This window comes from Eublepharis macularius, chromosome 2 (genome assembly GCF_028583425.1).
Source record: "Eublepharis macularius isolate TG4126 chromosome 2, MPM_Emac_v1.0, whole genome shotgun sequence".
NCBI lineage: Eukaryota > Metazoa > Chordata > Lepidosauria > Squamata > Eublepharidae > Eublepharis > Eublepharis macularius.
This window is the reverse complement of record NC_072791.1, coordinates 213,898,844-213,916,487: the sequence shown is the minus strand read 5'-3', so window position 1 is coordinate 213,916,487 and position 17,644 is coordinate 213,898,844.

Sequence of the window (17,644 nt, the reverse complement as noted above, 5' to 3'; positions counted from 1 at the left end):
GCCAAACACTGTTCTTTTCCAGACAGTATTATCTGCTGTACCTGGCAGGGACCTCATTTGCTAAATGATCATTTTAACTGGAGATACCGAGGACTGAACTTGGGACTTCTGCATGCTAAGCTGATACTCCACCACTGAGCCACAGCTCCTCATCATGGCTCCTTTAGTGAAAACTAAAAATGAAAAGGGAAAACTAATGAATGTACATGTGAGGTTTAAGTCAGAAAATTGTAATGATCAAACAAGACTCTGGTGAAATCAAACTACACTTCCCAGGAGGCAATGCAGTAAGGCACATGCGCATAGATCCACCAATGCACTGGAGCGAAAATTATAAACCAAGAAACTCTCTTGGAAAAGTCATGCTATTTTTCTGACCTGCAAAAATACCAAGCCAGTCCTCTACTGAGCCAGGGGATTTTGCCTATCACTAACTGTGACCAAAGCATCTTAAAACGTAGCATTACACCACAAATGAAAATCGAGCAAAAAGATGAGAATAATGAAAATTTCTTCATTTTATGCTGGAGCTTTTGGGCAGATAGCTTTGGATGAATTGTTCTGCATTTAAAGCAAATTAGCTACAGAAAGTGTAGAACAAAGAATGAAAAAGAATAAATGTACTCTTTATGAAAAAAAAAAGATAAATGTACTATTTAATATACATTCTTTTTCCTGGATGGAGTTTGGAATTATGTTGCATTGTGGGCATAAAGTAAAGCAATTATTTCCCTGGCACAGCACTGAACTTTCTGAATCCAGAGAGAACATTGAAGAAGGGCAACTAGAAGGGCAAACTCGTCTTTCAGCAGTCTGTCCACAAAATCTGTCACTAGAACCACAGACTTTCCTACCAGCAGCACAACAGCCAATAGTGTAGGCAGCCAAAAGAGCACACAAGGTCAGAAAAGGAACAGCCAATATAGATCCAAACCACTGCTAAAAAAAATGTGAAACATAGCAACTGTGTTTAAATAACACTCAGGTCATGGTAGAAAGATGGTGGCAGCTACTAAATGGAAATCAGAGACTGACAGTTCAACGAAGCCCGGTTTGTGTTATAAACAAGCTATTAACTTGCAATTTTGTGTCTTTGGGATACAGGGAATATTGATTGTGGTTTGTGATGTTTTTCCCTAGGGAGATTTCTTAGGAAGCAAAATGGAGGAGAAGCCTTGTTCATAAAAACATCGAACAGGTAGTCCTATGCACACAAATAGAATGCAAGTTTACAGAACTTTTCTGGTGTCCTCTGTTGCAAAAGTGGTCCTTTTTTGTGATGAAGCTAGGCACTTTCAGCTTGCTACAAGATGCTACTCTGACATGTTTTAGGTTCCAAGAAATCTCCCATCTAGCACTGACCAAACAGAGACTTTAGCTAAAAGTAAGGTTACTACATCTCAGAATCATAGAAATACAGAGCTGGAAGAGTCCAAAGGGTCATCTAGTCCAACCCCCTTCACAATGCAGGAAATTCACAGTTACCCTCCCCCTCCAGTGACCCCTGCTCAATACCCAGAGGAAGGGGGGGGGGGGGAAACCTCAGGGATCCCTGGCCAATTTGGCCTGGAAGAAAATTTCTTCCTGACCCCAAAGTGGCAATCAGCATTATCCTGGGCATATAAGGAAGGGCCTTGAGATCTGAGTACAGGCTAATCCCTTCCTTCCTTCCCGCTTATGATTTGCCTAGTCATGGAATCAGCATGGCTGACAGATGGCCATCTAGCCTCTGCTTAAAAACCTCCAATGAATGTGAATCCACCACCTCCCAAAGAATCCCATTCTACCAAGGAGCCACTCTAACCCTAATTAACCAGTTTGCATAGGGAGTTCTTCCTAATGTCTAGCTGAAAACCCTTTACATTTAATTTTAACCCATTGGTTCTGGTCTGATCTTCAGGAGCAATAGAAAACAACTCAGTCATATCCTATATGTGATAGCTACACTCACTAACACACACCACTAACCCACAAGATTTTTCCAAAGCCCCCCCCAATTTGTTTGGTTTTTACACCTAGCCAAACAAAGAAGTTTTAAAAAAAATTCAACAATTGTGACTACTTACTCTAAAAGCTGGCTACGTGTTGTGGGTCTAACCTAGAGATGGGAAATGTTTTCTTATTAAAGAGGCATATTTAGGTTATGTGTTACTAGAAACAAAGCATGTTAATGTTATAGGAGAAAATACAGTGAGCTCTATAAAGGGGAGGGCAGGCAAGCAGGCATTGCATCCTCCTCAGTGACTGATCCTGGCTGGCGAAGGCGGGGGACAGACATTGCCACCTGCTCCGCTCCTGATCCCAGTCGGGTGAAGGGGGGTGGGCATTGCCACCTGCTCTGCTCCTGATCCCAGTCGGGTGAAGGAGGGTGGGCATTGCCACCTGCTCTGCTCCTGATCCTGGTCATGTGAAGTGGAGGTGGGCATTGCCACCTGCTCCACTACTGATCCCAGCTGGATGAAGGGGGAGAAGGCATTACAACCTGCTCCATGACTGATTCTGAAACAAAAAGTGTAAACCACAATCCAGGGAATAGAATACTCACTGAAAGTTAACCAATTAATTAATGCCTTCTATTAAATATTACAACTACTATACAAAAATACATTCATATGCAAATACTTTTATACAAAAAATACATGAAATTGTAACACGTGAAACAAGCAAACTTCAGCCTGGCTGCTTGTCGGGTTCTCAGAAGGATTGAGTCCTGACACCTCTGGATCCATGTACAGAAGGAAAAAGATTCAGTGGAAGTTCACTTTGGTCTTTGGTCTTTGACCTGTCCCTCACTTACCTGTTGGACTTTTACTTGGAGCACCACAGATCCACACACCTATAAGAGAACAGAACATACAACCCATGGTGTTGTTGGACTTTTGGATATCTCTTGCCAGGCCGTTGCCAATAGTAGAACAGAGTACTATTTATAGCATGTATTTTTGTATAAAAGTATTTGTGTATGAATGTATTTTTGTATAGTAGTTGGAATAAGACATTAATATTGTTTATATTGATTCTGCACTTGTACACTTTACACTAATACATTTAATAGAAGGCATTAATTAATTTGTTAACTGTCAGAGAGTATTCTGTTCCCTGGATTGTGGTTTTCCACTTTTTGTTTCAGCTTTTCTATCTGGGGAGGCTTGCCCTGTGTGATCCATGCCTGATTCTGGCAGGGTGTAGGGGGGCGGGTATTGCCACCTGCTCTGCTCTGAATCCCAGATGGGTGAAGTTGGGGGTGGGCATTGCCACTTGCTCCACTCCTGATCCTGGCTGGGTGATGGCAGGGGGTGGGTGTTGCCACCTGCTCTGCTCCTGATCCCAGCTGGGTGAAGAAGAGGGCAGGCATTGCCACCTGCTCTGCTTCTGATCCCAGCTGGGTGAAGGCAGGGGGCGAGTATTGCCATCTGCTCCACTGCTGATCCCTGCTGGGTAAAGGAAGGATATAGGCATTTCCAGCTACTCTGCTCCTGATCCAAGCTGAGTGAAGGTAGGGGGTGGGCATATGGGGAGAGGCGGTCCCGCAGATACACTGGTCCCAGTCCGCATAGGGCTTTATAGGTTCCAGAAGTGACGTCACCATACAGGCCATGAGAGCATTCCTGCGCTCTGCACGGTGCTGATTTGGCCTGTTTGAGGCTCAAATCAGCACCAAACGAAACTGGGAACACTCCTGCAGTTGGCACGATGATGTCACTTCCGGAAGTGGTGTTGCCATGCCAATCAGAAGAATGTGCATGCCGTGTGTTCCTGAGGTACCTACTGCTGGTGAGCAACCTCCGGCAACTTGTCCCCTCCCACAGCCAACATCTGAGGCAGAACCACCAGCAACTTCCAGCCCCAACACCACAGGTGAAGCTCAGCCAGGGACATCCAACCCACCAGTTTCACCCACACCCAGATAGCGCTACAGACAACGGCAGAGAGTGGAACTACAGGAGAGATGGCTCAATGCTCTCCTCCTGGGCTCACACCAGCTGCAGGTGGATAAAAATGACAGGTAGCATCAGGACAGAGACCAAGAAGCTGGCTGCAAACCACACCTGCCTATAAAAGCCAGTCCAGAGGAACTGGCAGGTGTGGAAGTCATATGTCAGAATCTGGCTATCACTGTGACTGCTCCATTGAACTGTTCCTTGCTCTTTGTGACTCTGACTCTGTCTTCACCTAGCCCCCAAACCTTGCTGGTAACTGATCTTTGGACCACCTGACCTTGTTATTTGGACTGCCCTTGGACTGCCCTTGGAACAGTTCTCGACCCAGTGGACTGACTTTGGAATGGACTTAGACCATACTATTGGACCAGCCCATGACAAGCATTTTATATTCAAATTTACTTTCAGTGAGTGAACTGTTACCTGCCCTGAGCCTATGGGATGGGGTGGACTATACTTCATTAAAGAAATAAATACAGACAATAAGCATTTGTGTGGTGCAGTGATTAGGATACTAAGCCTGGGTGTTTCCAATCCTCATAGCCAAGAAAGTCCCTGAATGGCCAGTCACCACATCTCACCTGTCAGGGTTGTTGTGAGGACAAAGTAGGAAGAAATTTATATGGGTTACCCTCAGCTCATTGTATGAAGGGCAGAAGGCAAATTTACAATCAGATGCCCCCAAGTAAGCTCAGAATAACTCCACTTGAGGAAGGAAGGGAAATTACTTATGTAAGTGCATTAACACAATAGTTTCTAAATTCCCGTCCCTTTCCCCTCCCTGTATCTAAAATCCACACTACTGGACCAGCCCATGACACTCCCCCTTCCTCCTGTTGCACTTCTCCCTCCCCTGAGGGGAAAAAAAGCCCAGGAAAGAGAAGCGATCCAGCAAGCTTTGAAGTGGCTGGGGCTATGATTGCGGGATAAACCCAAATATATTCAGGTTTATCTGGCATTCTAACGTTCGGTATTCCCGAATATTTCTGGGCTGATTTGGCTATCTATTTGATAAATATATGCCATATCACACACCCTTAACAGGGTTGCTGTGAGGATAAAATGGAGGAAAGGAGAAGAAAAGTTGCTTTAGGGAGAAGGACAGAGTATAAATGTATTAAATAAATAATAAATAAAGCTGGAGATTGTGGGGCAGGGAATGCTGGTGAGTGGGAAAGAGAGGAGTCAGCTTGGGAAATAGAGAAGATATGGAGAGTTCCAGGAAGAGGAAGAGGAATAGTAGGTGCCTCCTGCAAGTCCTTGTGCACTCCTGCTTATAAATATATAATTATCTCAGGGTTCAGCTGTACAATCCTATGCAAAGCTACTCCAGTACAATGGGCCTTAGGATAGGATTGCATTGCCGGTATGCTAACAGAGCATTGTGTCGATAGATGTTCACTTTGTCTTCAGTGCTGAGAGCAGCTCTGCATGTCTATCATTTTCATTAGGGTTAAAAGTTTTTCTCTGTTCCCATGACCTCTTGCAGAGTAATCTGCTATTATGTCTTATGGACCATCCCTATTGAGAGTAATAAGCATAATCGTATTTCTAGTAAGCAATCTAACGTTAAATCACTTAGCATCTTTTAGATTACTTCAGTGAAATGAATACTAATGTGGAAAATTAATAATACAGTAAAGAGTTCATGTTATGCTAATACAGGTATGTCATTCCTGCCATCTGGCTCTCATTTAGCCTTGTTTTGAGGGAAGAAATGCTTTAGAAATGGGAAGGCTTTGAAATATCCTTTTTGCTATCACCTAACTAATTCAATGTTTTAGGAATCGGGAGACTATGACGCCTGCACCTAATTTTGTCTCTATGGCTGTTCAATCTCACATGGAGATATCTTCAGTCAAATCCCAGCATTGATTTTCATGCTTTCAAATTTTCAATCTTCATCAATATAAAGATGGGAGAACGGAGAGATTCCAAGAAGAACTGGAAGAATTATTAATGTTGCATTACAGAAAATAGTTAAAGAAATGCTGACTATTCCGTGGCAGCACTCAGGAGAGGTTAATATAGTTGCCAGGTCTGCCACAATGGCAGGATACCTCCCGCTAGCACCTATTGTGGCCCACTGCCAGTCAGAGCAGCAGTGGAAGAAAATTTTAAAAACCCACCATCTTTGCTTGCAGTTTGATGTCACTTTCAGAGCAAACCCAGGAGTGACATCATGTTGCTCTAGGAATTACTGGAAGCTCTTGGACCATAGAGTGATGTGATGTCACTTCTGCCCCCCCGGAATGACATCACTGAGTATGCAATGCTGGCTCCTCCCCATGTCCCCGCCCTCACACTCTAAGAGGTAGCCAAGCATAGCCTGGCAAACCAAGAGACCTGCTACCTAGTGATTACTAGGGGAGTGCACTGAGAAAATTTCTGTTTCAGTTTTGGATCCGGAGCTTCTGAATAGAGATGGGCACAAACCAGAAAAAAAAAATGAACCATGCAGTTCATGGTTTGTCAAATTTCATGAACCACGAACTTTCATGAACCTGCCCCTGGTTCGTGAACCAGTTCGTTTGGTTCGTGAAAATGTCACATCCAGGTCAGAAAAGCATCACTTCTGGGCCAGCAGATGGTCACTTCTGGGCCAGCAGAAGTTCACTTCCAGGTCAGCGGAAGGTCAGCAGGAAGACCATCTCCTGTTGCCTAGGAAACTGATTGATTGGCACCAGGCTGTCTGCAGTGAAGAACCAAAAAACAAACCAAATGAACCAGACTAAAGTTCGTGGCAATTCATCAGAAATGGGATCTGACAAACTGCTGGTTCGCAAACCACAAACTGGCCTGGTTCGTGCTTAATTTTGGTTCGTATTTCAGTTTGTGCCCTTCTCTACTTCTGAATGAATCTGTTCTGTTATTGGTTTGTTCTGGGTGGGCTATTACTGGTTTGGATCTAATTGGTTTATGTTTTTTTTTTCTGTCATCATGATTTTCAGCCCATTGCATACAAACAAGACAAGTGTTGGTTGCTCGTGCACACATCCATGCTGTACTTTTCAGGAGTGTTGGGGAAATGAGGCCCTGGGGTAGCTGTTTTTGCATTAGTGGCACCAAAATTGCACAGAACATACTCCTCCCTCTAGACCACTAACCCATCAAGTTTTTCTTCAAGTATTCTACACACACATGCATGCACGCATGCACGCGCACACACACACAATAATGGACCCCCGAAGTAGGCACATATCAGTGGCCAAGCACACATTATGGTGGGAAGCTGCCAGCAAAGCAGTAACAGGCAGCAGTGTGGCACGAGTCCCACCAGCACAGCAGAGCAACAGAATTAAACAACAACAACAAAAATCCTGCTTTTTCAAAGCTATGATAATACCAATAAATTATTCATACCTTTACATGCTTGCGTGTTGCTTGCTGCCATGTTTCCTTTTGCTTCTTTGCAGTTTCGTTCCCAGTCCCACGATGAGCAGGAGCCGGTGGTGAACATTTCAGTGTTCTGCTGCAAAACAGGGTCTAGCCTTAATTGCTGCCAATCTCCATTGCCCAAGTGCAGGAAGACTGGCAGGCAGCATCAACCCCCACCCCCAAGCAGACATCTGTTTTTCCAGAACTTCATTTTGCTGTGTGGGCCGGCAGGGGCATCTAGGCTAGTGGGTCACAGCAGCAGACTATGTGGAGAACTGGGATTTTTAAAGTAATGTTTGGGCAGTCAGATGCTGCATAGGGGATCTTGCAGAAATCTGAAGAGAAAACTACATTGGTTGATGCGTAGGTGGGAACTGTGAACTTATTGAGATACATGTTTGCCATTTATACAGAAAGAGAGAGCCTGTCAGGTCTTGCCAGATACTTCCCCAATCACTTCACTGCATCACTCTTGGGTATGAGTTAAAGATGATTTTATTAGGAAAAATATCAGTTCAAGAAGCTGCAACAATGGAATTGACCAGAATGCCTAAAGGTAGTAAAGCAGGTTCAATTATAGGACACTGTCTCCACCCCCGCCCCCCAGTGGGAAGGAGAGGCTGTTGGAGGTTTTGGCATTGCATTGCCTGGGGAGAAGGAGAGGGGGGAGAAAGGAGCTCTGCTCAGTCTCTGTATTAAGTCCAAGGTCGGGTTCCCCGGCTTCAGCAACCAAAACACCTTGCCTGGAAGATAAGCAGTTAGCAACACAGCAACAGAGTACTGGTTTTACCCTGCATGTACTCAGAGACACAATACTTTCACACCCACAATACACTGAAGGCATGGCAGATATGCTGGAGGCTCATCTGATAGAGCCCCAGCAAGCCCCCAAAGACAATGAATGAAGTGTTCCGGGGCTTCTTTGTATTTCAAAGCTTATAGGTAGGGAGGGGTCATGCTCCTAGGATCCAATGGGCAGGGAGACAATACTGTTGCCCAGATGCACTTTTCCTCCAACAGAATTAAAGGAATGTTTCCAAAGTTGATGGGTGGGGGTAAGGGTTGATGCTTCTCCTCTTCTTTTGATGGCCTGATTGGCAGGGATACAATACCAGCCAAGGAAGTGCTGAACAAAAAATGCACTCGTGCACCACACACATTCCCTTTCCTGCCAATTGAGTTAATTGGTGTAATTCTATGAGCTCACTCTCACCCCTGGGATCTGATTGGTTGGTAAACTTGCCGTTAAGGAAAACAAGATGATACTAACATCAGTGTTGGCCTAGTGCTTGCCTCTGCCTGCCTGCGTCCCTGCTCTGCAGTGGCATGGTAAGAACCGAAGCAAAACACACAAAGTTTTTGGTGGGAAGAGGAGTCATTACAGCTTCATTTCCTGGATGAGTTCACCATTCCAGAAGCCACTTTAACAAACTTGAACAATAAATTGCGAGAGTATTTCCGGCTTGTTTGTTTAGTTTTGCACATCCCTGGTGATTACTGTCTTGGAGTCTCATTTAACTTTTTGCTTCTTGTGTTCTCAGTAGTTAACCTGAACTTATGTTAATAGAAAGCAATAACAACATTTAGAAAATTAAATTTAAGATTATGTAATTTTATCCTGATATTTTAAAATGTTGTTTTGTTCTTGTGGAGCATTGTAACAGTCACTGATGGACAGTGGTGTTCTCATGTCAACTGTGTGGGTCTACCTTCTTAAATTATGCAAATAGAGGATAAGAGAAGAGATCTACCTTCTTCTTAATCAAGTATTTTACCCCTCCGGATACTCGCTTTAGAGAAAAGACATGGGCTATTGTCAAATACTAAAATGAGAAATCAAGAAATGAGGATCATTTGTTCATCTTGTCTATGAAGCATGGAAGGCAATGAGGTTTTAGATGTGTTTCCTGTTGCAAGGAGTATATAGATTGAAAATCAGAAAAACTAATATATGCATGGAATGATAGTTCCATATTTTGCATTTGTAAAAATGGAATACTTTCCATTCCTAATTGTTATTTATGTACGTTTGAATTTTAATCATGCAATGAAGTGGTAATTTTTAATTTCCTATATTTATGGAATGCATGTAGTTCATAAATACAAATTGTGATTTTATCTGCATATCAACTGCAAAAGTTCACTGGATGCTTGCATTAAAATTCAAAAGCAGATACACAGAAACTTGTGTTTGTTTGTTCACTTCCCACAAGCAAAAAAATACTTCTGTCCCGGGGAAGATACCAGAACAGATATTGAAGGCGTCAATCTGCAAGCATCTGACAGCCAACATGGTGATACGGGAAAGTCGGCATGGATTTGTCCCCGACAGGTCCTGCCAGACCAACCTCATCTCAAGTGACAGGCTTACTGGTTCCTGGGAAAGCTGTCAATGTAGTTTATCAGTACTTTAGTAAAGCTTTTGGCAATGTTCCTGATCATGTTCTGATGGATAAACTGGTGGACTGTAGACCGGACTCTAAGATGGTTCGGTGGATAGGGAACTGGCTGGATAACCACACCCAAAGAGTAGTTGTCAATGGCATCATCTGACTGGAGGGAGGTGTTCAGTGGAGTGCCACAGGGCTCAGTCCTGGTCCCAGTGCTTTTCAATATTTTTATAAATGATCTAGACAAGGGTGTGAAGGAATTCCTCATTAAATATGCAGATGGCATTGAATTGAGAGGAGCAGCAAACACCCTTGAAGACGGATAGAATTCAATGAGATTCAAACATACTGGGAAAGTAGGCAGATTTGAATAAGATGCAATTTAACATGGATAAATGCTGGGTTCTCCACCTGGATAACAAAAATGCAAAGCATGCATACTGAATGAGGGATACACTTCTGTGTAGCAGTGTGTGTGAACAAGATCTTGGGAAGCCAAATATGAGCAATTAGTGTGATGCAGCAGCAAAAATGACGACCACAATCTTGGGATGTATTAACAAAGGTGTAACATCCCAGTGGCTGGATGTCATTATCCCACTATATACTGCATTGGTCAGGCCCCACCTAGAGTGTTATGAGCAGTTCTGGAGGCCTCACTTCAAAAAATACGTGGACAAATTGGAACGGGTGCAGAGGAGAGCAACAAACATGATTAGGGGCCTGGAGACCAAGCCCTACAAGGAATGATTGGGAGACCTGGAAGAGTTTGGAGGAGAGGCGGTCGAGGGAAGACATGATTACTCTCTTTAAGAATTTAAAAGGATGTCACTTAGCAAAGGGAAGGAAGCTGTTTGTGTTGGCAAAAGAAAGCCACTATGTGTTTAGGAATCTTGCTGTAGTGGTTAAGAGCGCAGGACTCTAATATGGAGAACCGGGTTTGATTCCTCACTCCTCCACTTGAAGCCACCTTGGGCTAGTCACAGTTCTCTGGAGCTCTCTCAGCCCCACCCACCTCACAGGGTGTTTTGTTGTGGGGATAATAATGACATAGTTTGTAAACCACTCTGAGTGGGCGTTAAGTTGCCAGAATATTGCTATCTTCTGTTTATCAGTGGCTCAAGATATATAACAATCAAAAAGGCCTTCTCCCTCTAATAAACCAAGATCCTTACCAGCCTAGGTGGATGCGGATGGTTAAGAGCAACCTAGAAAGATTGGGACTCTCGCCTGACAACCTACTGACTCAGGGCAGTGACCAAGCAAAAAGCATTGTTAAACAAAGGGTGAGAGACATAGAGCGCCAACGAGATTTAGCTCAATCTCCTCATTTTATGGCCCCTAGGGAATCTAGATATGTTATGGGTATGGCCAAATATCTCATTCATTTGGATGTCCCATCTTATAGAAGAGCTTTCACCCTGGCCCGATGTGAAGTTATCCTTTCAATGGTCATTGAAGGGAAATATAGAAAGATCCCATATGAGGATAGACGCTGCTGTTGCTCCATTGGTGAAGTGGAATCACTTATTCAAATGTTCTTTCATTGTCCTTTCCATCAAGTCTATAGGGACAAGTTTATTTCCTCACTCTTAGACACACCAGTTGCACACCAGTTGCAGAGGCAAATCAGGCCTGCCTGGAGAAACTCCTAATTTATGAAAATCCAACTAGCTCCAGGCAAATAGCCAAATTCTGTCTCTATTTGGTTAAATTCCATAATAAAAAGAATAGCCATACATAGTCTGTCCTGCTCTTTTTTTACGATTTTAACTATTTTAATGTCAGTGTTTTAAATATTAGAATTCCTGCGGTTCCCAGAGCACTATATACATTTTAAGATAAGATTTTAAATGCTAAATGTATTTTTTATATCCTTTAAATTTTTACGCTGGATTTAATTATTTTATTGACTGATAAGGATGTATTGTCATTGTTATGGTCTCTGACCGCAAATAAATTCATTCATTCATTCATTCATTCATTCATTCATTCTTTCATTCATTCATTAAGTTGTCCCGAAGGGTGGCATATAATTCGAATGTTTTTGTTGTTGTTGTTATTGTCCATAACAGGTTGCTGATATCATGTAAGGACCGTATTAGTGAGTCATTGAGGTCCTTCATAAACCAATCAGTGATTAAGGGCTCCCTCCCTCAGCCACTCTTTTCCTAATCATACCTACAGAAAAATTATATGTTCCAGGGCCAAGCTACACATGATGAATTACACTTGAACAGCATGTGTATTTCTCCCTGTTCACTTGCCCTCCACTCAATCCACTTGCCGTTCAAGTGTCATTCGTCATGTGTAGCTTGGCCCACAGTTAGAGATGGGCACAAACCAAAAGATGAACCCAAGTTCATCATGAACGGGGCTGTTTTTCGGTTAGCGAATTGGTGGTTTGTTGGAGGGCATTTCTGATGACCCATGATGAACTTCTATGATTTTTAGCCCAGTTCGTTTGGTTTGTTTTTTGGTTCGTCACTGCAGGCAGTCTGGTACCAATGAATCATTTCCTAGGCAATGGGGGGATGGGCTTTCTGCAGACCTTCTGCTGCCCTGGAAGTGACATTTTCACAAACCAAATGAACCGGTTCACAAACTGGGCAATTTCATGCTGGCCCGTGGTTCTTGAAACATGACAAAACACGAACGGTCATTTTCCCAGTTTGTGCCCATCTCTATTCCCGGTTTCTTACCTGCCTCTTCTGGGTATCTTGATTGAGGAAGCAGTGGTGGACTAACTCCAGGCCTTCTTGATAACTCATCTGATCTGCACCATTTTCAGTCTTGTTTCCGGCCAGGCTATGGGACGGCCACATCTCTGGTGGCTTTAGCTGATGATCTCTGGCTGCGTGTAGAAAAATTCATAGTCAATACATATTGTGTAATTAACTCCACAGGTAATGACTCCAACGTACAAGGTAAGTCAGTTCAGCAAATAGTCTTGAAATGTAAACTTTTCTTTCTTTCTTCTTTCAGTTTGCAATGTGACCAGCGGATTGGTGGTGATTGAATCCAGACACCCAAATCCGGGGCCGGATCTTTCTCACGCAGATTTTTGTCCCCACCGACTTCCTCAGGGGCATGTCAATATTGCACAGTGTCTTTTACAATTCTTTCATAGTACCTGGAGAGCGATGCCAGTAGCAGCTACCTGGCGTCGCTCTCCAGGTACTATGAAAGAATTGTAAAAGACACTGTGCAATACTGACACGCCCCTGAGGAAGTCCGTGGGGACAAAAATCTGCGTGAGAAAGAGCCGGCCCCGGTTTTGGGCGTCTGGATTCAATCACCACCAATCCACTGGTCACATTGCAAACTGAAAGAAGAAAGAAAAGTTTACATTTCAAGGCTATTTGCTGAACTGACTTACCTTGTACGTTGGAGTCATTACCTATGGAGTTAATTACACAGTATGTATTGACTATGAATTGTCGTTTGCACATGAGAAATTGAGCACTTGCCACTTTAAATTGTGCTAGTAAATTTTGGATACGCTTTTGACTTGGCGGGGTTTTTTCCCTCTCTTATTTCTGTGCAATTTAGCTGGGTCTTGCCTTTTGTTACATATGAATGTAGAAAAAGGCTGTGCCTATTGGTTGCTCCTACAGAATTTATCTGCAGCCTTTATTAAAGTGGCACATACCATCTTGTTAAGATGTTGGGAGGAAGAAGTAGTTATCGAAGGATGTGCTCTGGATTAGTTTATATCATTCCAAAAGTGTTGGTGCTGGAGATCAGTTATCATCAGAGTGGGAATTTTCTTGTGGAGTTGCACAGGGCATAGTTCAATCCCCTGTGCAATGCAATCTCTGTGTAAAGCCTTTAGGAGAAATCTTTTATATGCCGTCAATATGCAGACACCCAGCCAACACCCCTGGAAATGCAGTAAAGTTCTTCAGCCACTGCCTGACTGCTGTGGTTAATGGCTAAGAGTGAATAAACAAACTAAATCTTGACATGATAGAAGTAATTCTGCGTGTGTTGAAGGACATTGTGCTTTCAACTTTTGATGGAGTTCACCTGACACTTGCTGACTCTGAGCCAAGCTACAAGTGATGAATGACACAGGTTGGACACTTGTCAGCTTCCCTCAAGTTTTGATGGGAAATGTAGGCATCCTGGTCTTGCAGCTTGGCTCTCCGACTGCTGTCCAATGGACTTTTCAACTGTCACTTGTCCAACATTCCGCCAAGCTGCCTACATTTCCCATCAAAACTTGAGGGAAGTTGACAAGTGTCCAACCTGTGTCATTCATCACTTGTAGTTTGGCCCTCTGTTAAGAGCCTAGGGGTTATACTAGATCTACTATTGCTACTGCAAGATAACACAGCTGCACAAAATGATTTCTTCTACCTCAGTCTAGCCTGGAAGATGGCCCCCTACCTTGATATGACCAATCTAGCAACTTGGATCTGGGCCATGATAACATCAAGACTAGACTTCTGTAAAGCACTGCACATGGTTCTACCCTTGAAGTCAACTTGAAGACTCCAGTTGGTACAAAATGATGCAGGTTGGTTATCATCAGGAGCTAGGCAGATCATGCATATTATACCCATTCTGCAGTCACTCCAAGTTCAATTCAGGGTGTTTGCTATAAGATGCAAAGCCCTTTGTGTCTCCTCAAGAGAAGGGGCTAGAAACTTACTTTTTAAAAAATGGAAGCTGAGAATTCTTTTTTGTGGGTTTTTCTACTAGGGTAGTAGAATGTGACATTTCTGCATCTTCAAGGGATTCCTTTTCATGTTGCCTTTTTCGGTACATCTCCCAAGGAACTCATGCAGAGGATATGGGCGATGTTGCAAGCGATGCAGGCCAGGTTGGTATTACTGCATTATTGCCTACATGATGGAGGCTGTTTTCTAGAACCCACTCTCGACTACTTCTGTGCATTACTGGAAATATTGGCAGTGACAGGCAGACCTTGAGTCTCAGTGAGAAAGCTGGATTATAAATAATGTAAATTATTATTGTTGTTGTTGTTGTTGTTGTTGTTAGTCTGCCTTTCTCACTCACATCCAAGGCAGATTACACAGTGTGAGTGAAAATACAATATGATCATCAGCTATACACTGAGCGTAGTACGATAATGAACAACAGTTTGGACAAACAGAGAAGGGGATACAAAAGGGTATGGTAGAAGAAAATTTAAAAACAAGCATAAAACTGGGCACAGAGGTGAAATCTTTCTGGAAAAAAAATGTAACTAATTTGCATGGCATGTTTAGCAATGTGTAAACTAACTGGTGGCACACAGTTACATCAGCAGACCATATCCAGTTGCATAACATAAAGTCCCTGGCCCTACCAAGGCATCTTTCTGAGCTAGTTCTTATGACATAGCCCTATAATCCTGGTGATTGGTTTCTTCCCATTCGTCTGACCCTTGCAGATTCAGTTAAGAGCCTAGGGGCTATACTAGATCCAGCACTGCTGTTAGAAAAGCAAGTTAGGGCAGAGAATCCCATTCTCTGTGGTGGCCCCTACTTTATGGAATGACCTACCTGAAGAGGTTAGGAAAGCTCCTACTCTCCTGGCTTTCTAGAAACTATGCAAATTTGAATTATTCCAGAGAGTTTTTTTACTCAGATAGGAGAGCTGTAATATAAGGAAGCTGTTTTAAAGAGGTGCATCAGTTTGGTGTAGTGGTTAAGAGCACGGGACTCTAATCTAGAAAGCCGGGTCTGATCCCCCACTCCTCTTGGTGACCTTGAGCTAGTCACAGTTCTCTGGAGCTCTCTCAGCCCCCCCCCCCACCTCACAGGGTGTTTGTTGTGGGGATAATGATAACATACTTTTTAAACCGCACTGAGTGGGCATTAAGTTGTCCTGAAGGGCGGTATATAAATCAAATGTTGTTGTTGTTGTTTTAAAGGGATAGAGAGTGACTATAGACATTACTGCTATTCCTGTAAGTATGATCCTACTGGTAGATTCTATTTATTTATTTATTTATATCATATTTGTATCCCGCCCTCCCTGCAAGTGGGCTCAGGGCAGATAACAACCTTAAAATCATTTTAAAACGTTCCATATTAATGCTGTTTAATATGCTCATCATAGAATCACTTATGCTCTCTTCCAGTGTTTTTTCAACTCTGTATTGCTGCTGGTTTTAAATCTTTGTAAATCTGTATGTATATGCCCTATTGCATTGTATATGCCTTTGATATTGACTGTACTGACCCTCACTGTGTAATCTGCCCTGAGTCTCCGTGAGAAAAAGCAGTGTAACTAACTAAATAAATAAATTGCTTTGTGTGCAACTTTCGCTTCTTTTTGCAAAATTGTAGGTTCTGCATAAAAAGACATTTCTTTGAGGAAATATGTCATCTTTTCATGTCTTCGGTACAGTTCTTAAGTGTATTTTTCCCCCCATTTTTTCTTTCTTTTGTCCAGATCAGATAATTGACCTTTCAGCATAACTTTCTGAGGTTTGAATTTCCCTTTGATTTATTGGATCTTGAGGAACAGACTTCTCATTCTTCCTTCTTTTGTTGTTCTCCTTTTTTACACTGGTTATGATAATAGTTCTCTTTGCCTCTGCATGCAAGTTGTTGAAAAGCTGAGTTCAGAATTCTGATTCTATTTCTGTCTCATTTTACTTTTGCGTCTCATCCACGTTTAGCAATTTTAAGAATTTCATCAGTCATCCATCAAAGCTTTTTCTTTCTTTTGACTATAGGAATAGTCCTCCTCGCGCATTCTTCCTTGATCATTTCACTGGTTTCAGCCCACAGTTCTTCCGGTTCACGTTCAGTTGAACTTAATTATGTAAATCTATTCTTTACGTGTGTTTTTTTAAATTCTTCAGAAATGTTATTTAGATTAGATTTTGGCACTATGATTGTTTTTGTATTTCTCCTCAGCTTTATTCTAATTTTTGATATTAACCATTCGTGGTCTGTACTACAATCAGCTCCCGGTCTATAGAGCTTTTCCATCTTCTGCTTCCAATCTGAATTCTGAATTCTCTAAATTTGCAGTTCTCTGTTTATGTGGAGTGCTTGAGTTCTGTATTGGCCATCCAGGGATGTTCACATGCACAATTTGTTTGCCTGCAGCATGTATTTGCAATGAACAAATTGTTGGCTTCACGAAGTTCTATGACTCTCTCTCCTGCTTCATTTCAGAACACTAATCCATTTCACTAAAACGCTTTAGGGGTCTCATTTGACCTTATCCTTGTGTAAGATTGTTGGTGTTTAAACTTTGCAACACGCTGAAGAGGGGAGGGTCTCTAGGAAACAAAACAAACTAGCTGGGGACTGCGCAAGGAGACCAAGCAACACTATTAGGTGTTAATCCAAATATACTATATTAATTGAAGTGCAAGTGCTAATTGGTGTAAACAAACAGTGAAACTCTGGGCCAAGCTACAAGTGACGAATGACACTTGAACGGCAAGTGGATTGAGTGGAGGGCAAGTGAACAGGGAGAAATACACTTGCCGTTCAAGTGTCATTCGTCACTTGTAGCTTGGCCCTCTGTTAGTATCAGTAGTACACAATGATTACAAGAGTATTGTCTAACACAGTAAGTACAAGGTAAGTCTGTAATCAGTCTCTAATGTAAGTTTACTGGTTTCTTTTGAATAGGTAGAAGATGGATGCCAGCAAGGTTGGATGGCGTATCATTGGTGGAGCAAAACTTCAATAACGTGGAATGGACCGACAGTCAAAAGTTCCTATATACAGGTGTAGGCAACGAGCCAGCCATCTTATAATCCTGCTCGTTTTGAAGTCTCTTCCTCCTGGCCAATATTTGTTTAATGCCTTTGTTGGTTATCCATTATTAACATCACATTGGTAGTCATCTGGAGTTTTGCTCCACTGATGATACGCCATCCAACCATGCTGGCGTCCATCTTCTACCTATTCAAAAGAAACCAGTAAACTTACGTTAGAGACTGATTACGGACTTACC